This window comes from Sceloporus occidentalis, unplaced genomic scaffold, assembly GCF_023333645.1.
Source record: "Sceloporus occidentalis isolate IW3139 unplaced genomic scaffold, rSceOcc1.0.p SCAF_7, whole genome shotgun sequence".
NCBI classification, from domain to species: Eukaryota; Metazoa; Chordata; class Lepidosauria; order Squamata; family Phrynosomatidae; genus Sceloporus; species Sceloporus occidentalis.
The window spans coordinates 66,611,137-66,635,641 of record NW_028316987.1 but is presented as its reverse complement, the minus strand read 5'-3'; positions in this window follow the sequence as shown (position 1 = coordinate 66,635,641).

Here is a 24,505-nt window from a genome sequence, read left to right as displayed (position 1 = left end):
GAGCTGGATGAAAAAGCAAATTATAACCTGGGCAGCCCAATTCTCAACACACTTAAGTTGAAGTTCTTGGATTTAAGCTAATTTAGTTCCACTGGTGCGTGTAAATGGGACAGTAGACCCTGAAATTAAACTACCACAGTGTAACTTAACTTGGTTATATATCACTCTATGACGAGTACGGTATATTGCTAAGTTTCATTCCTTATGTTTCAAGATCCATTAGCTGGGAATCAGCTCCTTCCATACCAGTGGAAGCTGTTGCAACCTTACAAGTCTTTTGAAAATGCTCTTAATTATTATTCCTAGCTCCTTCTCTAAGGATGTACAAGGCATTTTCTGGGTGACTGGCAGACAGCTGTGGATCCCCTTTTCCTTGGAGAGCCCCACATTTAGAAGGCAGAGCTTTTATTGAAAGTCTTGAAGGAACTAATCTTCACACTGCAATTGCCAAAGTTGAAAGAAACCTCAAGGCCTGTCAATCCAACTCTGCCATGCAGCAATGCACAATCAAAGTATCCCCAACAGATCCAACCTCTGTTTGAAACCTCCAAAGAAGGAGAATAGACCATACTCCAAGGGAGCGTGTTCCACTGTTGAACAACTCTTACTGTCAGGAAGTTCTTCCTAATGTTGAGGTGGAATTTCTTTTTCTGTAGTTTGAATCCTTGCTCTGGGTCCTATTCTCTGGAGCTGCAGGGAAAAAAACTTGCCCCATCTTCAGTATGACATCTCTTCAAATATTTAAATAGGGCTATCATATCACATCTTAACCTTCTCTTCTCCAGACTAAACATACTCACTGTATAACAAACTCCAGGGGAATGTGATTGCTCCTTCCTAAGGATCTTGAATCCCATTAACTAGGCCATCCCTGTTGGTAAGGATCAGACCTAAACCAGCTGATTCCTTGTTGCCGCTTTCACTTTTTGGACAATGAACTTATCTGCCAGGAAAGGGAGAAATATGTTTGTTTATTTGTTTTTAAACTTTTTTAAATTGGGTTTTAGTTGTACTTTATTTTCCTCTGTACTGTAAGCCACCTTACGTCCTGTATCAGGAGCAAGTTGTTGTTGCTGTTGTTATATTGGATGATTACTATTTTTTTTGGATTATGGTGATGATGATTCACCCTTTTCCCCAAGATTGGGACTCAAGGCGACATACAATTTAAAACAAGGATACAACTAAAAGCATGCAAAAAGTGAACCTTAAAATGGAATTAACCTATTCACAGTATTAAAACAATTTAAGCAGACACTTTAAAAAGTCAAAAGCAATTTAAAAATAGAAACAGCAATTAATATAAAAGGCAAGCAATAAATTGAATCAGTGGAGAAATAAATAAATAAAATGAGCCACTGAGGAGGAGGTCAAAAAAGATAAGAAATATACAGCAGATGCTTGTTATACGCTGGGGTTTGGTTCCAAGATCCCCCGTGGATAACAAAATCCACGTATGCTCAAGTCCCATTAAATATAATGACATAGCAAAATGGTGTCTCTTATAAAAAATGGAAAATCAAGGTTTGATATTTGAAATGTATACTTTTTTTTGAACATTTTCAAACCATATATGCTTGGATCCATGTATAAAAAATCTGTATATAAGGGCTGACTGTACTTCCAGCCATGATAAATTAGCCTGAGATCTATTTAAGATTCAGCCCAATTCTGTAATAATCAGGTTGCCACCACTGTTAACATCCTTCCCCTTTCCTTTCCTCACCTGGTAGTCATGGAATGTAAGGCTCTGTTAAGGTGTAACACATACACAACCATGAATTCTCACTTTGAGACAAAACAACTAGTGTCTTTTGGAGTCTGAAAAACAAACACATTGATTCAGAGGTCAGAATATAATGGATATAGGCAGTCCTCTTGATTTTGTTGGAATGAGGCACCTGTTATTCTTCACCATTGGTCATACTAGCTAGGACTAACTGAAATTCCTGTCCATCTAAACCACTTGCTATAGGAGGGCTGGGGAAGTTTAGCCTGAGAGCTGAACTGAATTAGAGAAGTTCTTGGGGACCCATTTCCAGGTTGTAGACAGGAGCAAGGACAAAAAGTTTGAGTCCAAAAACATTGGCCTATTTTAGCTTAAACTCTCCATGCCAGCAGCTAAATCTTAGCATTTCGAAAAAGGACATAGAAACCAAGCGTTACAAGGAATGACTGGAGACACTGGGTATGTTTAACTCTGTGAAGGGAAGACTAAGAAATGATATGATTGATGCATGTGTGTATGTGCCTTCAGGTCTCCTGTCGATGTATGGAGACCCCATGAATTTCATAGGGTTTTCTTGGGCAAGGAATATTCAGATGAGGTTTGCCATTTCCTTCCTTTGAAATATAGCCTACAGCCCCTAGTATTCAAAGAGCCTTTCCTGCCCTTTCCTCCTTATCTTTCTATTAATTTGTACACACACACTCCTATCTACCTTCCAGCAATGATGGCGGCACCTGCTAATTCCTCACCTTCTCCCTCCTGCTGCTTTTGGGAATTCCTTGGCCTTACCTCCCCATGGGTCCTTTGAAACATATTGGGCCCTAGGGAAAGACTGATACGCATGAAACCTGATGCTGGTGGTCTAGAGCCTCAGGGGTGGCTGAATCTTGAATAAAATAGCCTCCTCCTCCAAATCCCTTGGGGCCTATGTTTCCCTTGCAGACAGCAGTCTCTCTCTCTCTCTGACACACATCCCCTCTTGCTAAATATCATAAACTTGGGGGGAACGTTGCAAAAAGACACTTATGTTTTTGCTTTGCTTGCATCTACTTCAGGGTCAAAGTAATGCACCCTGGGCATCCATTTATGGTTGCTTTTCCATCAAAATCAGCACCTGGAGGATAGGATCCTTATATTCCACATTTTCAGCTGGCAGTCCTGGCAGACAAGATTGGCACAAGAGTATAAAAGCCTGAGATCGTGTGTGTGTGTGTGTATGTTTGACTTCAGGATATAATACATATTGCTCTTTTACCAAGATCTGACATGATTTAACCACAAACAATTGTTGGGAAAAGTGCCTAGAAGTCAAGGCTCTCATTTTTGGTTTGAGAATTAGATGGTATCTAGTAAAGCAGTACAGGTAGCACTGTATGCACTGTGTGTATATGTGTGAGAGAGAAGGAGCGAGAGAAAGAAAGAAAGAACATGTTTAGGGCTTGGCAAGCTGGGAACGAGCTGAAACTGGCTACATACCTGAGGCAGCTGTTACACTGGTGGCGCCTGGATTCTTCTTTCTCAGACACAGGGCTGGCTCCCCCTCATCTTTCTCCTCCCTCACTCTACCCCACAAATCTTTCCTTTGCCTTTTCATAGGAGCTTCATTCCAGCCTTCCCATGCTCCTGAGATCCCAGCCTAGTCTTACAGTCTGGCATTCAAGGTCTGTCTACCTGGGTGATGATCACATACTGGCCCAGGCCTGAAGGCTTTAGAAAAACCAACCATCATCACTTTTATCTCTCTCTCTCTCTCTTTCTTTGATTTCTGATTGAGATTAGGCATTGCCATAGCAACTGGAGAAAGTGACAGGGGTGAACTGAGCATACCTTTTCTTTCCTTCCTTCTTTTTCTTTTACCACCCCAGCACCACTGCCCCCACCCCAGTAAGGCTTGATCCTTCCCTTCTGGCTCCATCAACAGACAATTGTCAACTTGACCTGCCAGACTCCTTTAATTAAGAGAAGGACTCAGTGGATTTGTGAATTTATCAATTTCCTAAAAGAAGGAAGGCAAGGTAAATTGGCCAGGTTTTAAAAAAAAAGGTTAAGCATGCTAAAATTGTTTATTTGCAAATGGGGTAAATTGTAGACAATAAGAAGAAGATGATGAGAAAATTCCTCATTTTTCTAAGAGGAAAATTGAGCCTAATAATCATAGTACAATAATAAAAATGGCTGGAGATGGCAGTGACGCTGGTGACAATGATGGCTTGTGCACAAATATTTCCCCAATCTGAGGACATATTTGGCATTTCCAAGGAACTGCAAACTTTCAAAAGTCCCATATTTCAACCTGAAGCTAATAAAAAACAGGGTGAGAGTGGACTCTTAATTGGTAAAAATAAATAATTGCATGGGGGGGACTCTTTTACCATCTTCTAGGACTCCCTTCTTTGTTTTATATAATATAATCTTACTTCCATTTGGACTCATACAGAGACAGACATACCCAAAGGCCACCTTCCCTCTCTTCTACCAATTCTACCTTTGCATAGTGATCCTGCTTCTTATGTTGAGTAGACCATCAATAGGTACATTTCTCTAAAAAATACAACACACAAACAAACAGCTAGACAAGATGCCAGGTAGAGATGGGTAGTAAGAGGTATCCAAGCTTTAAAACTACCCATACACAAAAAGATAATTTCTTCTTCCTGTCCAAATTCCACTCACTGTGAGATTTCCTTCTCCCCTTGCAGACCCAGGGAAACAAGCCATTCATTCCCTGAGCCTTCAGCCATTGATGTGAGACCTGGTAACTCTACAAACTAGGCTAGATTGACACATAAGCCTCTAACATGGTTGTCTGTTCAGAATGCACTGGAGTGGGGGCTACTCAGATATCAAGCTCTTCTGTTGCTGTTGGGCATTAGTGCATTTAACCTCCTCTTCTAGAGATCTAGAAGGTTATCGCATGGGGGCAAAAACGTCCCCCGATGTGTTCTAATGAGCACGAGCGCGGGCGCGCATGGAGCGTGATGGGAACCCGATGGGGCCCAGAACCCTAGTTTACCGCACGGTGGAATGCCGCCGCTGCCGCCGGGCGATCCCATCGGGTTCCCAATGTGTTCCAGGAGGCGCCATTTCTGGGAACAGTTTGCGTTCCCAGAAATGGCGCCTCCTGGAACACATCGGGAACCCGATGGGAACGCCTGGCGGCAGCGGCGACATTCCACCATGCGGTAAACTAGGGTTCTGGGCCCCATCGGGTTCCCATCACGCTCCGTGCGCGCCCGCGCTCATGCTCGTTAGAACACATCGGGGGACGTTTTTGCCCCCATGCGATAACCTTCCTAGAGTTAGCCAGAATCACGTGATAACCCCATGGGCTTCTGAAGTTGTTAAGCATATCATCTAGTCTGTCTGTTGTCTTTCTAGTAAATTCTATGAAATTATTTAAGGTACATGCACCCCACAGCCTTTCTCATGTTGTTTTTGTATGCTTTCAAGCCATTATCTACTTATGGCAACTCTAAGATGACCCTATAATGGGGTTTTCTTGGCAAGATTTGTTCAGAGGAGGTTTGCCATTACCTTCCCCTGAGGCTGAGAGCATGTGATTTGCCCAAGGTCACCCAGTGGGTTTCAAGGCCAAGTCGGGAATCGAACCCTGATATCCAGAGTTGTAGCCAACACTCAAACTGAGAAGGAGGTGAGAAGGAGGAAGAGAGAAACTGGAACATTTTAAAAGCAGCTGAAAATGTGGGATGACAAAGAATTAATTGGAGCTGAACTGTCAAATCACAACACTTGAGATATATTATCTCTGTGTGACTTTGAGCAGTGCCTTTTAAGCTGTCTGAGTCCCTGTACTGGGAGGAAGGTGGGATATAAATAAACATAATAATAATAATAATAATAATAATAATAATAATAATAATAATATCTGATGTGGGGACTGGCAAGATTATCTCTCCATTGTGTTAGGGACACACACCACATTTGTCCCCATTGACTAGAACAATTTTTTTTTCCTGGACTGGCAGCCAATAGCCAGTGGCACTGGTCCACAGACCATCCTGTTGAGTCCTACCAACTTAGAAGGCCCATCCGTTTTCACCACTAGCTCAGAGAGGAATGCAGTGTGCTGGTGCCAACGAGCAATAGTGGTAGCTTTAACATCTCTTAGCAATGTATATGCAGTCAAGAGTGCTATTGCTTGACTGATAACAGCAGTTGGGGGACAGAGGTGCTCCCTGGGATTGTTGCGGGATGTGGGGTGATGAACAGCTCTTTCAGCTCCCCATCTCAGATTCCCCTAGACCAATAGGGAGTCATTAACTGCTTGATGTCCCTGGCTGAGGTATTACAGTAGCCAAAACAGATACAGGAGATCCATTCTTAGGTTTCCTCCTTCCATGTTTGCCTAAAAACTATTCTGTGGGCACTGAATTTGGTGAGAGAGAAGTGATAAGACATAAAAGGTCATTCACTATCTCCTTAAATGCACTTGACCCACTGATAAACTGCACTACAGTGTCTCTGATGGATTCTGTTTTAATGCCATATAAAACCAGTAATTATTATTGATATCTACTGCCTAAAATCATGAAAGACTAGCAGTTTTTGTATGGGTTCATATTACTTGGTTGTGTAAGGTATCCAGTTACATCCCCAGCAGATTTGGAAAGAAAGGAGAGTGGAGAGAGAGGAAGAGAGAAATCCTCTTGTCAGAGGAGAACAATTATTTATGGTAGCAAAGTTTTAATTTGCCAAAAAAATTGCAGCCTCCAAGGATTACGAGCAGTTATAAGCAAATTAATAGGTGTTCTACGGTTGCAGCATGTCAGCTTAGCTTTAAAGACTTAGCAACTATGACCCCTTCCCCCATTTCAATGATCCACAATAAAGCCACATTAATGTTGTTGCTTATGTGGTTATTGTTATTGTAGAACCATCCAAGGAAAAAGAAATGTTTACCTATACAGTGTTTTTCATGTGTGACCCCTTTCTTTAACACTTTGTTTCTTTATGCACCAGATGGTGATTGTGATTTAATGACCTCCCTGAGAAAAAGTGTTGTGCATTTGTGAACCTTGATAAAGTACATGAGGCATGAGACATATCATCTGTTAATGAAGAGCTAAATTTAATGGAATAGCTCCGGAAAAGATACAATGCCTATATGAGTATGGTGGATACATGCACACTCCTCGTCCACCCATGCTCTCTAGTGGTGCTCTATTGGTCTTTTCATTCAACAAAGTTATCTGTCAAGAAGAATTTAAGTTTCATATTTTCATCTGTCAGTTGTCAAAAGGCCTGTCAGCCGAGCCTTACACTACACTTTGCCAAGAGGCCTATAGCCCAGAGTGACAATACAATCTTATATTTGTGCTTCCAGGCTCCAGATAATCCTCTCACTTTCCTCCTCAGCAGCCTAGTTATGATCAGGCTTAAGTTGCATATTTCGGGAGGTTTTTATCCAGATTTTGCTGATAAATACTATCAGCAGGAATGAAATGAAATACAGCCAAGTTTAGCTCTTGTTACCAGACTGGACCTGGCTGGAGACATTTCTATGTTCTATAGAGACGGTATTTATATTAAACAGTTTAATGCCTATATTCCCAGGAACAAAAACCAAGAATGCTAATATTCTTTGCTTATCTACCTCATCATATTGCGATGCCTGAAAACAGAGAAGTGTTTGTGAGTGTGTCTGTATGGGAAAAGTATGTTTGCTCTTTTCCTAAGTTTGCTTCTTTTACTTTAAAAAAATACAATATATATGGGATAATATTAAAGTTAGTGAAATAACTGTTTGAAACACGTCATTGGGGTTTGAAAATTGTGTAGTTTTTGAAAGCAAGGATGATTTCATGGAATGCGACTTTTAAAATGTAGATCTTGTTTCTGTGAAGTGCACAAGAAAGAAAAATGTGATTTATATGCTATTCTGGAATAGTGCTGGGTTTATTTTTAATGGATGTTTATATCATAGCAACTCTGTTAAACTTCTGTTTAGGGAAGCTTGCTGGTAGAAAACATACTATCCTGAATATACCTGATTTTGGAAACTAAGCAAGGTCAGGCTGGTTGAATGATGATGGAAGACCATCAGGGAATGGCTGGGGATCTCCAGGCAGAGATATGAAAGAATCTGACCTGACACCCTGAAATCAGTCAGACAGACAGACTTGGGACTTTATCACATAAATACATATTCTGCTAAAACATGGAATTTTAACAGGATCAATGTATATTTGGTTGGTACTTACGGTATACAAAATCATGTTTGTCCTCCTGCTGCCTTGTATTCCATTTGTTACTGTTGTGTACCTTTTCATTGATGGGCAATTTCACACAGCAGCCAGTTTTGGGAGGTGGTTGGCAGCCATGATTGCTTGCCCCCCCCCCCCACTTTTTCCTGGAAAGTGCTGTTTGGTAGCGTGGGAAACAGATCACACGATATGAATCACAAAATTGCTATCATTAGGAAAAATCTAATAGGAAATTATGCCAAACCGGTATGCTTCCATTCTCTAATTAGACAGCAGGCTGGTTTGTGATATAGTCCGTGACCACATTAGGCTAGCTGCCCCCACTAAGTCTAAAAAAGCGTTTATGTTCCTGATGTGCATTGCATGCAGATGGTTCCAGGATCTCCAGATTCAACCACTGCAACAGATTATGGTGCAAGTGAGGGGAAAGACCTGTGGCCAAGCAACCAGAGAGCCGCCACCTCTCTCAGTAGACAATGTTGCACTGGTTGCAAAAATATATTGTCTTGATACAATATAGCTTTCTATCCTGTATGATTTATATTTTCTCTGTTTCTATGTGTTTGTGTATGTGTGTGTGCATGCATGAGTGCGCAATTGTGTTTGCCTGGCAGACTTGTAATGGATAATAGAAGTATCTCTCCACCTGTGTCAGCAAGAAGTATTAATACCATCAGCTGGTAAGGACCAGGAACAGCAAGATTTAAAATGAAACAGTTCATCTGCAAGTGCCTCTTCACCCTGGCTGTCATTCACTTACATCTGAATGTTTTAAACCACAATGGATAGGTTTGCACAGAGCTTTGAATATGGTGGGTTGTTTTTTTTAAAAAAAAAGTAATTTGCTACTTGCTACCTAATTTGATACACACTTTCTAGTTACTTGTTACTCTTTATTTAAAGAGTAACACATTATTAATTATTATTATTAATAATATAAATGTACTTAAAAATACAAACTGGCACACACACATGCCAATTATCACAACATCAGCTCCCTAAAGAGAGTACTATACTTAAAAATTCACTCCATCATGAAGGGTCGAGGCAGATCCCAGAGTATCCAGGCTAATGCAGAAAGGACCATTCTTTCTCTTGCCCTTCCCAGTAGGATCAGGCAAAAATAAACTCTTGAAACTTCTCCTACCATAGCTTATCATTAATCATTTTGGCCATCTTGACTGTGCCCCAATATTGCTTGGCTACAAGTGTCCCACTTTTCATATGTGAAATGTTGGCAACTGTACACCATTAACATTGTTTTTTTATTTAAAAAAAATCTTATGTTCTTCTATTATGTCCTTATTATCCCAACAGTAACACTGAAGATAATTATTTGTAACACGTCCAATGCCCAAATCACTACACTATGCTGACCTTTGTGTGTGTGTGTGTGTGTGTGTGTATCATATTAATTACATACCTGTCAACTGTCCCATTATGGCAAGGACAACCCCACTTCATCCTCTTTTCAGCTGCATCCCAGTTTCTCTCTCCTCCTCCTCCTGCTTTCCATTTTTGTTCTTAGGTTACTTCAGTTTTTGCAAAATGAATTCAAAGTGCAAAAGTGGTTTATACTTAAAGTGCATCTACACTGTAGAAATAAATAAATAATGCAGTTTGACACTAGTTTTAGTACTGTAGCTCCATCCTACAGAATCCTGAAATTTGTAGTTTTACAAAGTCTTTAGCCTTCCCTGCGAAAGAGTGCTGGTGCCTCGTAAAACTACAAATCTCACGATTATACGGGATGGAACCATGGTGGTTAAAGTGGTGTCAAACTGCATTATTTCCACAGTGTAGATGCACCCTCAATTAACTCAGCAGGCGGCAGAGTCTTGCCCTTCCCAATAGGCTCAGGCAAAAGTGAACCACTGTAGCCTCTAATAGCTTGTTTGTTCTTCCTCATTAATAACTTCTGCTGTCTTGACCACACTCTGATGTTGTTTGGCAACATATGTCTTGGGTTTCATCTATGAAACTTTGGACAGTAAGTAATTGTAATAATGTTATCTATATAGGCCAGTCCTCTTGAGGGAGGAGGGGGATGATTTTTTTCCATCTTGTTCATCAAAGGAGATTATCGCATGCCTTTTTTTGCCTAATCTGGGCACAAGCTGGGCATGGGCTTAAACGGGTGAAAATGGACCTTATCACATGCCTCCTTGCCCAACTCAGCCACATCATGTACCCGATCCAGACTCCTGGCATACTTTTCGAATGAAAGATAATTTCCCATTCCTCAAAAAGTACACCAGGATCAGGTACGTGATGCAGTTGGGCAAGGAGGTATGCGATAAGATCTGTTTTCACATGTTTAAACCCATGCCCAGCCTGTGTCCAGACTGAGCAAAAAAAGATGTGTGACATCTCTGTATTCAATGCCTAAATCCAGTTGCTAGTTCAATGGAACTTACCTAACCATTTGACTCATTGATTGATTGCATCTGTTGTAATTGCAACTAACAGATGGATTTTGTCACAGGTGTTCTTTCACTCACAGGACAATCTTATATATGCCTCCTCAGATGTAAGTCCCAGACTGCATCTGCACTGAAGAAATAATCTAGTTTGACACCACTTTAACTGCCATGGCTCAGTGCTAGGGAATCTTGGGAACTGTAGTTCAATGTGGTACCAGAGCTCTCTGATAGACTGAATGCTAAATATCTCACAAAACTACAGTTCCCAGAATGGAGCGAGGGCACTTAAAGCACTTCACAAAGTGGATTATTTGTGCAGTGTATCTTGGACCTTAGTTTGTTGTGGTTCCAGAGCTCTCTGCCAGAGAAAGCTAACTGTCTCACAAAACTATAATTCTGAGAATTCCTTAGCACTGAGCCATGGAAGTTAAAGCGGTGCCAAACTGCATTATCCCTGCAGTGCGGATGCAGCCCTAATGAACTTCATTGACTTTCTGCTGCATCTACACTGCATGATTAATTCAGTGTGACACCACTTTAACTGCTGTGGCTCAATGCTATGGAATTCTGGGATTTGTAGTTTTGTGAGATATTTAGCTTCCTATGTCAGAGTGTTCTGGTGCCACAACAAACTACAAACCCCAGGATTCCAGAGGATGGAGCCATGACAGACAAAGTGGTGTCAAACTGCATTAATGGCAACCTATGGTCCCCTTAGATGCCATTTGCACCAGCACAGGAGAACTGAGCAGGTGTGGCCTAAGACATTTTGATGCCTGAATCAGAGTAGGAAATGCTGGCAACATACCTAAGTCAAAGTACATACAGCACTTAATGCTAACCAGGTTATTTTGGCATAAGAATCTGAAAATCCCACAAGCACCTCTCCCCTTCTCTGGCACTAAAAATATGATAACAAATTAAATAGCTAAGAAATTACTGCCACTTTATGACACCCAAAATTTGCTGGCTAAGGCAGTTTCTCTCACTCTGCCTGATCCCAGGAGTAAAAATGAAAAAAGATGTAATTCCTACTATACCATAATGTTAAGTGACATTTGCAATGCTTGGCATTTGAGTGCCTACAGGCAGGTAAGTAGGTGTGTGTGTGTGCATGTTTTCATTCTTCGTTCCTAAGCTTTAAAAATTATAGTAGCATCACTGAAAGAAGCAGCAGCGGCATAGTTCTGTCTGCAGCTAGTCTCCATAATTTGAAGCTTGCACTTAAAGCAGAGAGCAATTATCTACCTTCATTTCTAATAGCCTTTTCCACTGGAAATTGATTTTGAAATTAGGAAACAACTTGACTGTGGCTGTTTTATGAAATTAACACATTTTAATGAAAAAATGTATACATCAAATAATATTTCAATTATGCAGTTTTCCCACAAGGAGGACCTTATCTGTTGCAAGACTGCAATTGCCCAAAAGGAATGAATAACGTTCATTTGTACAGTTGCACAGTCAAAATAATATCCCCTGCCTACAGCTAGCAGTCGAGGCTATAATTCTTGGAAGCTCCACTGAAGTAAATGAATCTTGGGAAATGTAATGATAAAGGTACTGAAAAAAAGTTACAGTTATGCTGCAAAAGGAGACTAGTTATTTCTTCATAATGTTGCAGTATAATTTAGATACACCTCCCAGTACAGGGGAAAGGGATTAATTACAAGTAACTCATTATTTGTAGTTAATTGTTTCAAAGCTTGGCTCTGTTCACAGACACAGTCATGTATACGCTTTGTAGTTAAAATATGATGCCCAAAGTTAATTGCATTGAGTAAAGGAGTGTTTTCATTTATCTCTCCTGATTCTGTGTAAGAAGTATTGTATGACTCCAAGTAAAACTGTTCAGGGAGGAGGGAAGGAGAGATCAACCTTCTCTTTCTACACCATTAATTATTTTAGAAACCTCTGCCATGTATACCTTTAGTCATCTTTCCTCCTAATCTAGAAATCTGTCTATGCTTTCCGCACAGGACAGAGACTTTGACCTTCCTGCTGGCCCTTTTTTTTTTTGGATGGCCGTAGCACATGGAGACTGTGTCCGGATGCATGCAGAGTTCTGATTCTTTGGCCCCATTTGCACTGCATCCTGGAAATTTACACAGTGTTTCATCTTCCATTCTGCTGCACATTTGTACATTTTGTCAGGATTCTTTTGGAGGTTTCAACTGTCTGCTTGGAAAATGTCATTGCCCCAAATAGCTTAGTGCTATCTAAGCCAGTTTGAAGTCTGCAGCATTCTTGTGCTGCAGCCACATGAAAAATAAGCCAAAGGACTAATTTTTTTTCTTAGCAATAGACATGAGGTATAAACAAGGCTTTAGATCACTATGGCACAGGAAATTCTGCATAGATTTTAAGCACGCTCAGGAATTCCCAAAAATTCCATCCAGCATTACATCTTCTGGCTGGAATGATATATGAGTTTACCTACTGGTAAATCTTATAACCACTTTGGAAGTATTCTTTTAGATTTAGGATTAGGTGCCCTTGCTCTGGTAGAACGAAGTCCTTGTTTGAAATGGGACTTGATCTGATGTTATTGTATGTTCAAATTCTTAAACATATGTCCTCACAGAAAGGCCAAAAACCTGTCTGGTACAATTCACAGTCAATCAAGACTTCTTTGAAGAGACAAGTAAGGAATATGTGTGTTTTTATATTTCCCTGGGCACCACAACATTGCTCTGCTTCCTTTGGTAATTATAATTAAACGCTCATTTTTCTAACTCAATAAATGCTCTATCCTGAGCCTTCTATCCAGTTTAAATCAGTGTTTATTTACTCTGTTTGAACTATCCACTCTGAAAAAAAAAGCTACAGGTTCATTTCATTGAGAAAGGATTTATTTATGAACTGCAAGTGTACAATTAAATACACAGTAGGGAGTTGTTAAATTATAGCACATGAATAGGAATTAAATCTACAGGCTTTTAATTGTTAAATGTTGCTGATATTCTGTAAACTATGGAAACTTTTTATTTATTTATTTATTTATTTAAAAAGGATTGATCTGGCTTATGGTCTTACCTACAAAGCTCGTCCTATGCCATGCCATGCCATGCCACGCCACTGTCGTTGTGTAGTATGGTATAGTAGTTTAAGTGTTGGATTGATCAGGGTTCAAATCTGCACTTGGCCATGGAAACCCACAAATCACACACTCACATCCTTAGAGGAAGGCAATGGCAAACCCCCCCCCCCCCTTGGAATAAATCGTGCCAAGAAAACCCTAGGATAGGATGGCCATAAATTGGAGTTGACATGAAGGTACATAACAGCAACAGCCTGGGTACAAGCAACACCTTTCCAGATAAAGACAAAAAATATCCAGATGGGTCTCATTATTGAATAATTATGAACATATTTACACATATAGGCTTATAACAAGAAAAATGCATGGCTGTAATATAAAAACACATATTTTTTCTTACAAGCTTGGAAAAGTTACTTTTTGGTGGAGTGGGTTTTTTTTTAAAAAATCATCTTTGCCTAATAAAGAAACCAGTGTGCCTTGAAAACAATTATAATTACTTTTTGGCCTGTTGATTGGCCTACAACTTGTACTTTAGTTTTTGGATTATAGTTTGTAAGGCCCTTTCATGCTACACAATTACAGTATTATGTCCTGAAAATTTATAGTGTTTCACCTTCCATTCTGCTGCACATTAACTACCACCAGAGGAGCATTTATAGTTTTCAGCTAGAGAGCTCTAGTGCTACACCAAATTTACACCCCCCAGGATTTCATAGCAAGAACTCATAGCAATTAAAGTGGAGTCATGCTGCTATAAGTTGTGTAGCAGGAGGGGGCCTTCTGGAAAACCAAGCTGAGTTGCCTGCTCACCATTCTGGGAGCTGTAGTCCAAAACAGTACCTTTTCAAGCTCTGTTCTAAATTTGACTAAATCAGCCACTTCTACAAATTCATTCAATTGATCTGAAGAGTAGGTAATGCAGCTACAATTAGGAGGCAAGCAACCAGAGAGATTCTTCCTCTCCCCATTTTAATCATAGTACTTCCAGTTGCATACCCTCCAACATTTATTGAGTGAAAACTGGGATGCATTTGGCGAAGTAATATCAGAATGTGGTCAAGATGGGAAAAGTTATTAATGAGCAAGAACACATAAGCTGCAGCACTTTACTTTTGCCTGAGTCTACAGGGAAGGGAAATGTTGTGCTCCTTCCTGTCCTCTCCCTCTCTGGGTTAATGGAGTTCAAACTACTTTTGTACTTTGAATTTGAACAAAGACCAAGAACAAGAGGGGAAAGTGATAGGAAGGGACATTTTGAAAGCAATTGAAAAAGTGGGATGACAGAGGATTAAATGGGACTGTCTCTGCCAAATTGGGACAGTTGGAATGTATGCAGTTGGGGAGGCCCAGACAACACAAGCAAAGGAAATGCTTTGCATGCACCAAGGCTCAAGCTCAGTTTCTGGCATTTTAAGAGAAAGCATTTGGCAATGCTTTGGAGACTTTGCTTGAAAACCTAGAGGGCTGCTGCAAAAGTTGAAAAAGCTGAGCTAGAAGGGACCACAGATTACCCTCTCCTGTAGAAAACTGTCACATCAGGGATAAAATTTTAGTGCATCCTCTGTGATATGTTGAGATACACAGAAAAGCATTTGAAAATAGGAACCCCTCCACAGTCTGGTTAGTTCATTTACTTATTGATTGATTTAGGCATTTCTATACTATTTATTTTGAAAATCTCCAAACACATGAAAATACTGCAAAATTAGAATCTGTGAAATACAATGAAATCAAATAATAAGGTAGCATTACATAAAGTAGGATTAAATTTGGAGGAAAGAGGTCTCAATCCTGAAGGAAGACAACAATTTAAGATATGCAAATAGCACCATGCGCCTAGCAGAAAATGGTAAAAACTTGATATAATTACTAAAGAAAGTCAAGGAAGAAAGTACAAAGGCAGGTTTATAGATGAACATTAAGAAAAACAATGATCACAGATGATTTACATGACTTTAAAGTAGATGGTGAAGATGTTCTATACCTTGGTCCAGTCATTAATCATAATGGATATTGTAGTCCAGACATCAGAAAAAGACTAGGCCTTGGGAGGGCAGCTGAAAGAACTAGACAAGATCTGAAATGTCAAGATGTACAATTGCATACTGAAGCTAGAATGGTCCATGCTATCTATTTCCAATTTCTATGTATGCTTGTGAAAGCTGAAAAGTGAAGAAAGTGGATAGGAAGAGAATCAACTCTTTGGAAATGTAGTGCTGGGGGAATGTTCTATAGATACCATGGACTACTAAAAAGACAAGTAAATAGACTCCAGAACAAATCATGCCTGAACTCTCCCTAGAAGCCAAGATGACTAAACTGATACCAGGTTCCTATTTATCACAAAACTTTTGTTCTAGAATCACTAAGCAAATTTACAGGTGCAAAAATAAAACCGAATAAATTAAAACCCTGAACTGTTTATTTATTTCTATCAGCTTTTAAGTTCTAGGAAAGTCTTACCTATTAATTTAAAAAGAAAAGAAAATTGATACATTGAATTGGAAACACATTGGGTTGTATGAAATAGATTAAAGCCCACCACTGGTATATTATCTCATTCATTATACACACACACCTGTATATGATCATGTCTTTCAGTGTTTATTGTAGCCTATTCAGAGGAAGCTGCAATAGAGAAACCTTCCCCAAAATCCCTGCACCCAGTAGTTGACCTGGAAAGGCATAGAGGTATGTAATGTAACTAATTCCAAGAAGGGGGTGATGATGATGATCTATGGGTTCTTCCTCCACCCTGCTCTCTTAGCCACCCATATAAAAGAAAAGGGATTTCCATTTATGCCAATTAAAAATGCAGGCTCGCCCTCTGCTTTCTTATCCATCAAGAAGTTAGCCCCTGCTGGGCTTTCCCCTAGGCGTCTGCAAAGCCACACAGGTGAGCCTGCAGCAGCTTAATGAGAAAGAATCAGCTCTGATCTTTCCAGAGATAAACACCAATCTTTTATTCCAGCCACCTGGTCTTTGACCTGACAAAGAAGAAAGCAGCTTAGGAGGATGAGTCTACAAAATCAGTTAACTGGGGAATTGCTCTGGGGAAAATAAATCATTTCTTAGTTTTAAAAAAAATCAATCACAACAATGCACTAGCTCAACCCCACAAAATATGTATGGTATTGTTATTTTTGGAGGAAAGCATTTCTTGAAAGGATTGTGCCCCACTATACTGGTCATCACCAAATCTAGACTACTAGGCATGAGTCTTAAGGATTAGGGATCTCTATGCAGTGGTATGCCATGAAAACCATTACCTGAAGGGTGCTTCTTTGCAGAAAATTGTTTGTCTCTTTCCATCAGCTTCCCATACCTATTTGTACTTTTTCCTTTAAAGAAACCACTGTGATATGAATATGTCTCCCCCCCCCCCACTTGCTGTTTATCTTGACTCTTCCTCTGAAATAATTAAAAGAGAGAGAGAGAGAGAGAGAGAGAGAGAGAAGGGAGTGGGATGGAAAATCTGTCAGAGATAAAAATCCTAGTTTTGATCCAATGAGAGACAATAATCGTGATTTATTATGCTTCACAATTTTTCTTAGTGTTAGACAGACTCCCTACAGCCATTTTGATAGTCTAATTACTTAGATCCTAGCAAATGCTCCCAAGAAAGGACTGGCAGGTAAATAAGAGAAATATTTCTGTGAGGAGTGCTGTGGTCACTCATTTGACCATAGTAGCTCCTACTTACTCTCAAAGAGAAAGGGCCTTAAAATGTATGTGGCTTGCCACTTCATGGATAGAAACTCCTGTAGCCAAAAAACCAAAAATACTTGTCTAGCAGTTCGCCACAGGCCTCGGTTTGTATTTAGGATTAACAGAGTCAATGAGGCAGGCAGAGGGGATTTTCTTATCACTTGGACTGAACTGGGATGGCACAAGTTGAAATCTGATGTATCTAAACTATGTCCAGAGTGGACTCAACAGGAGAATAGGGTTTCTTGGTTGGACTCATGATTAGGGAGTGTTCCATAGCAAAGAAGAAACTGCATTAGTGGAGCTGAACCAATGCAGAGGAAAAATGAAATCAGCCATTATAACTCAGCCATCTGTCGAGAAGAAAGGGAGCCATAGATCACCATGGTGGCAACTGACTATCAGAGACACAATCATAGCATAGATCATCCAAGGTATGTAGATACAAGAAGAAGCAAAGCATAAGCATAATCTCTCTCTCTTTTTCTGTGCCTTCAAATCACCTGTTTGACTTATAGCAACCCTATGAATTCCATAAGCAAAGAATACTCACAAGTGGTTTGCAGTTTTCTTTTACTGAAACATAGCCTAAAATCATACAAAGTACTTGAGCCCATCTTTAGTATAAAAACAACCTGCTGTAGAACAGAGGCAAAGAAACCAGATACAGGTACTACACTTTCCCTCAGCTCTAGGACACAGTAATAACAAACAGGGATGGGAAACTGGTTTGGAGTGCCAGCTTTCTCCAAGAAGCGTCCCTTCAAGTATTCTGGCATACAGTTCCTATCATTTCATTCTTTCCAGAGCTATAGGAGGGATCTAGACTAGGGAAGGCTGGGTAGTGGGGTTCCCAGCTCTCAGGGCCTGATCATTCTCTGGTTCTCAGGGCAAGGGAGTAGAGTAAGAGCACTGCCTAGAAAAGTGTGTGTGTGTGTGTGTGTGTGTGAGAGAGAGAGAGAGAGAGAGAGAGAGAGAGCTCATGTTTTATTATTTGGATAGCATACTCTGAGCAATGGTGGCTGATGCTCGATGTATCATGCTTAATGACATCATCAGGGCCCATCATCTGTGACATCACCAGGGACTGTCACTTGCTCTCAAGTTTTGATTCTGAAATCTCGGGGGCTCTGATGGTATTAGCCTGATGGTAGCCAGCTCCAGAAAACCCTACGTTTGCCTTAGGTTCACCAGAGGCCAGACATGACTTGAAGGCACACACCACCATATTGGAAAGACTGAAGGAAACCAGGAACAAATATTTATATAACATTTTGATACTCAACCACCCAGATTGATGGGATATTTCAAGAAACTAGTTTCTGTCTTTGGATAAGAATATTTTTAATGCTCCTGCAATTGATATTGTTCTCACTTTGTAAGCCGCCTTGAATCCCATCTTGTGAGGAAAAGTGGGATATAAATTCAGTAATAAATAAATACTGATATCTCTGAATCAAAGTCTGGATCAGACACATCCCCAAACAATGTGTATTGTTGTCCAGTGACACATCCTCTGCTTCAGGCCCATGTAAATTGTACTTTGTGAATATCTCCGTCCTAAAAAAACATGCTCCTCCAAACTTCCCCCCAGTTTCCTGCGTCGAGGCAGTTACTCCATGCTTTGCAAAACAGGGGCATTATGGTAGGTTTGCTTTGTCCCTTGCCTCCATCCTCTGTACCTGGCTAGCTGTCCTGCATTTTAGTGCATAGGATGGAAATGGGTGGCTGTAGGGCACAGATTGCAGAGTTGGAAGCAGAGAAGCCTTCAGATTTCCAAATGCTCCTTGTGCATGGATATACAACCCATGGCCCTGCAGCCACATGTGACTGTTATCCACTCTGTACAGTGCCTAAACCTTCAGGGTGTCCAACTATCCCCCTCCCCAGTTCAATTAATCTTCTAGGCTCCAAGTGGAATGCTACCATCTTGGGCTTCTGAGGACCTCCTTTCTGGGTTCTGCTAGTAGTAGGAAACCTGTCTCAAATTGTTTGGTAATGGAAGAAGTGTTTACCTCCCCACACCCATCAGAAAATCCTGTCTCAACAAGCAAGGAAAGGAGGTATGGACATTCCCGTCCATGTATGTGTTTGTGATCAGATGCAATCCCCAAAGATAAAATAGTTATACACCCCGGCCCTATGGATTGAGTTCAGATATACCAACACTTTGAGTAGATGCACCAAAATCAGTGGGACTTCAGTGAGCAATTAGTTGCAATGGATCCATTCTATTTATGACAGAACCTAGATCCTGCCCAATATATTCATTGTGAAATGTGACTTCCCTAATTTTTTTGTGAGTCAAAATTATTATTTCTTCATATAAGAATAATTTTGATCTTGCAATTTCTTCCAGTTTAAATTATCTTAAATATAATGTAACTATGCAGTTCTTTCTTGGTTTTATTTATTTTTAAAACATTTTAACTAATACACTGTAGTTGCCATAGATGCTCGTGTATTCCATGCACACATCTCTTGTGAACATGCACTGTGTATCTTGAGAAGAAGTGGATAGAGCAATTGGATTCTAGCGTATTTTTATATAATCTTTCCAAGCATACCACATATTATACTTGGTTGCCCTCTAGAATTGGGTCAATTGCTGTTTGTAGGATATTAACTGCATTTTAGTCAGCTCTTTTGTATTGATTCTCAGATATTTTCCTGCAAAGTTTTTTTCTCCCTTGTTGTGAAGTCAGCAAATAATCCCCCAAAAAACCCAAACCCAAAACTTTCCATGCCAGTGTTACAACAGAAAGCTATAGGGATGGATTAATGGTATTGATTTTTTACAATATGCAGAGGCTACAGGTGCAATCTGACTCCATTAAAATAGATAATGATCGCATCATTGCCTTCAATTGTCTGTAAATAGTACATGACAACTTTATTGGATCAAATCCAATTGTTTATTTTTGCAAGCTTTTGAGTCACTCAGACATTTATTTTTAGAAAAGCATTTAAGGAATCAAAGTAGAAGAGTAGCCAGATTCTAACCCTAATCTGCTTTGTGACATTCATTTCAAAGAGGCTGGAAAATCAGGTAAATCAACTGCAGCTTGTTAAATGTTCTCTTCTACACAGCTACTTGACATATTTAAGTATTATTTATTATTTACATTTGTACCTTGCCTTTCCTCTAATAATCTCAAGACTTCATATGTGGCAACGTCTTTCATTGCATGGCTTAGTGGATGTCTAAAGACTTTGTTCAGTATTCTAACCATACCTTTGGACTGTCCTGATTTGGCAGAGGCAATCCTGATTAATCCTTTGTCAACCCACTTTTTCAATTGCTTTTACAATATCCCAGTTTTATTCTCCTCCTTTCACTTTCCCCCTTGTCCTCAGCCTACTTCTACTTGTGCAAACAGTTCAAAGTGCAAAAATAGTTTGCATTTCATTAACTCAGCAGCAGGGAGAAGAGAAAGTCTTGCCTTTCCCTGTATACTCAGGCAAAAGCAAATTGCTGCAGCGTTTTCTAACTTGTCTATTCTTCCTCATTTGATAACTTTTTCCATCATGACACACATGTGTCCTATTTGTCACCTGTAAAATGTTGGCAGATATAACTTTGACCTCTATTACATCTACATATCTTATGGAAGACCAGAAAATACAGTGACAGCGTAAGTAACATATGTTCATTGTTAAGCAGGTCTTACTGAATTCAGCAGGTTTTACTGCTAACAATATAAACACAGAGATTCTCAGCATTTGATCCTCCAGCTGTTTTGAACTCAGCACCCAGAAGCCTTTGCCAACATGGCCAACTATGAGGAATTCTGGGAGATGACGTTAAAAACATCTAGAGGACCAGAGATTTAGAACCAAAGGGTAGGGTTGCAGATTTATATAGAAAACATCTACTTTTGGCTGAGACAGGGACGTAGCCAGAATTTTGGGAAGGGGGGGGTCCCGACTAAGTGCCACCATTATAATGGGGCTTGGGCGCAGCAGCACAGCAGCACAGCAGCACATGCCATTCATTGTATCTAATGGAAGGTCTGGAAGGGGAGGGTCTGGACCGCATGGACCCCCCCTTGGCTACATCCCTCGCTGAGACAAAACAAAACAAACCGCTAATAAAAGCCAACCCTGCAACAAAATCTTGCAGCACTCCTGTTCAGGATTCCAGTTAGCCAGCCAGATCTTCTTCTGTTTCCTTTCTCTCCTGCTTTTCAATTCTCTCCTTTGCAAATAAATTTCAACAGTATATGGTCACTGATAAAACTAATTATTTATTGGGATTTTTTAATATTCTCCCTTCCTATTTTTTAAATATACAGAGTTCCTCCTAGAATCTTGGTTCCAAGCTTCTTCATGAGCCAAGTTTTGTCGACAGTCTTATTGGCACCCACCAGCTAAGTTCACCATTAAAGGAAGTAATGTTATATAAATGGAGAAGCAAAAATAATTAGTTTAAAGGAGGGGTGAGTAACTTGTGCATTGAGGATCACATCAAAGAACCAAACATCCATATTTTTAAAACTCAAAAATGGGTGGTTGTGTCCCATGTAAGCCTCTGGGGCCCACAGTTGACCGTTTTGCCCTATTTTCAGGGAATCTCTCACCTGATGAAGCCTTGTATGAGCCTTCTTCTGAAACCACAAGTGACTGGGTAGTTGCATCCTGTTTTAAAACAAGGCCTAAAAACAAGCCAAAAGAGCTCTTAATATGGGGCTGGACAACACACTGGACAACACACACACAGAGCATCAGGAAGTTCTGTTGGCCATTTGTGGTAGATTTCCTGTCCGTCCACTTGTCTTTGGCATTGAGGAAGATGACAGGGATCCTTAGGAGGAGATGAAAAAATTAGCCTTGGCAGGTTATGTGCAAAATCTGCCCACTTCTGGGGCCCTTTCACATTACACAGTTATAGCACTATGGCTGCATCCACACTGTAGAAATAATCCAGTTTGGCACCACTTTAACTGTCATGGCTCAATGCTCAATACAATTTTGGGAACTGTAATTTTGCGAGACATTTAGCTCTTTGCTATCAGAATGCATTGTTGCCACAACAAACTACAATTCCCAGAATTCCATAGCATTGAGCCACAGCAGTTAAAGTGATGTCAAACTGAAGTATTTCTGCAGCGTGGATGCAGTCTATGATTCTATTTTAAGTGGCATGACAACTATGGAATCTTGCAATTAGCAGTTTAGGGAACGTCATTTAGAATTCGCAGCCAGAGAGTTCTAGTGCCACACCAAACTGGAATTCCCTGGATAATCTGGGATGCATTGCTAAGGCATTGGCAGTGGAATCCAATGGCCCCTGCTTGTATTGCCTAACAGAGTATCACCAAGGAGCAAACTGAATTCTAAAGGATGCCAGTCATTGCAGGGCTTAAGTTCTTATACATTGGCTTGAGGTTTGTTTTTGTTTTTTTAATGCAAACCACATTGTTTTCTTTTGGAGAATCACTTCACTCACTTGACTCAGTAAAGAATGCAACACAGAGAGATAATCTGTATTCCCCCCCCCCATCATCCTTTCATTCTTCTCTCCCCCCCCCCCCCCAAGACACAAGGTGACATATCCAAGTGCTTGTCCTTCATCAATTCTTCAGCGAGCAACAGAGCAGAAAGTCCTAATATCTATTCGTTTGTAATCTGTCATTCTTAAAGTATTAAGGACAATTGACTTCACATGTCTCAGATAATTAGAATAGTCTTCCTTTGCTCCAGATTTTTAAAGCAAGTTGTCTCCCACTCCTAATCAGTACATTTATTGATGTCTTTCAACATACCTTGTCAACTGTGTATTAGATTTAAAGAAAGAACATTGGATAGGATTTTGTTTGAGAAAATTATCAAAACAGCTTTTCTCTCCAATTTTACTCTTCCAAAGGAAATGAATAAAGCGTATTAGTCACAATAAAAATATTTTTTCTCTCTCTCTTTTGAGGAAAGGATATGGAAATGTGATGTAAAAGCATACACATAAAGGCACCAGTTGACAATAATTCAGGAGAGAGCTAAATTAACTGTGATGTTATTACTGAAGGACATAGAAGATTTATGGGGAAGAAACAAGAATTAGAATCATTGCGTTGAAAAGGACCTTACTAGCCAACTCTCTGCCGGGGCAGGAATCCACAGCTAAAGTACTCCAGATTAAAATGTTAGTGTTGGGCCAAGCCATGGGATTTACAGAAAGTGGCCTGGAGCACTGTTTGTTAAAGATGGTAGCATTATAGCTCTTATTCTAAAGGTCTATTCACACTAAATAACAACAACAACAACAACAATAATAATAATCCACTTTCCCAAATAATTGGGACTCAAAACAGCTCACAATTTAAAAGAATAATTTGTTGTTGTTGTTGTTGTGTGCCTTCAAATCTTTTCCGACATATGGTGACCCTAAGGTGAACCTATTACTGGATTTTCTTGGCAAGATTTGTTCAGAGGCAGTTTGCCATTGCCTTCCCCTGAGAGAGTGTGACCTGTCCAAAGTAACCCAACTGGGTTTTATGGCCAAGCTGGGAATCCCTCCTTGGTCTCCACAGTCATAGTCCAATGCTCAAACCACTATGCTATGCTGGGTCTTTCATATAATTAAAAATTCAAAGACACAGCCATGTCAGTCTGAAAGATCAGTCTGAAAAGAATATTGTAGCACTTTTGAGTTGCACTGGAAGAAAGAAGCTTTCTTTTGTAAATGAAAGCTCATGCTACCAGGTTCTTTCTTTCAGTTAGTCTCAAAGGTGCTAGGAGATCCCTTAATACAATTAAAAACATATTAAAAGAGATCATTAAAACTGAATTAAACTCTTTGGAGTATTAAAACCAGTCATTCAATTAAAGAATAAAATACAATTAAAAAGCTTTTCAAAAGCTCTTAAAACAGTTCAATTAAAACCTAGACAGTACTACCATTCCACTTTAACTGCCATGTCAACATCCTATGGAATCCTGGTGTTTATAGTTTGGTGAGGCACTAGAAAGCTCTGGGTGAGAATTCTGAATGCTCCTCCTGAAGTGACAAATCCCAAGATTCCATGGGATGTTGCCATGGCAGTTAAAGTGGAATGCAACACTATAATTGTGTAGTATAAATGGGCGCCAGCAAACCTTTGTTAGAGTTATGAGTAGGTTGGTTTCATGAAACAGAAAATAGGACCTTGGTGCCCTTGGATCTTATGCCCTGAGCCTTATACAGATGCCACACTCACAGTACTGGCTTGTGTATATTTCTGCACTTATCTGCAAGGATGCAGACTTTTGATTTTGCCTACTGGGAAGAGCAAGATTTCACCACCTCCCCTCCTCTCTCCTTTGCTACAAACTACATTTTGAACTCAGTTTACAGAAATTGAATTAGCTGAAGATGAAGAGGGAACGTGGGAGAAGGAGAGAG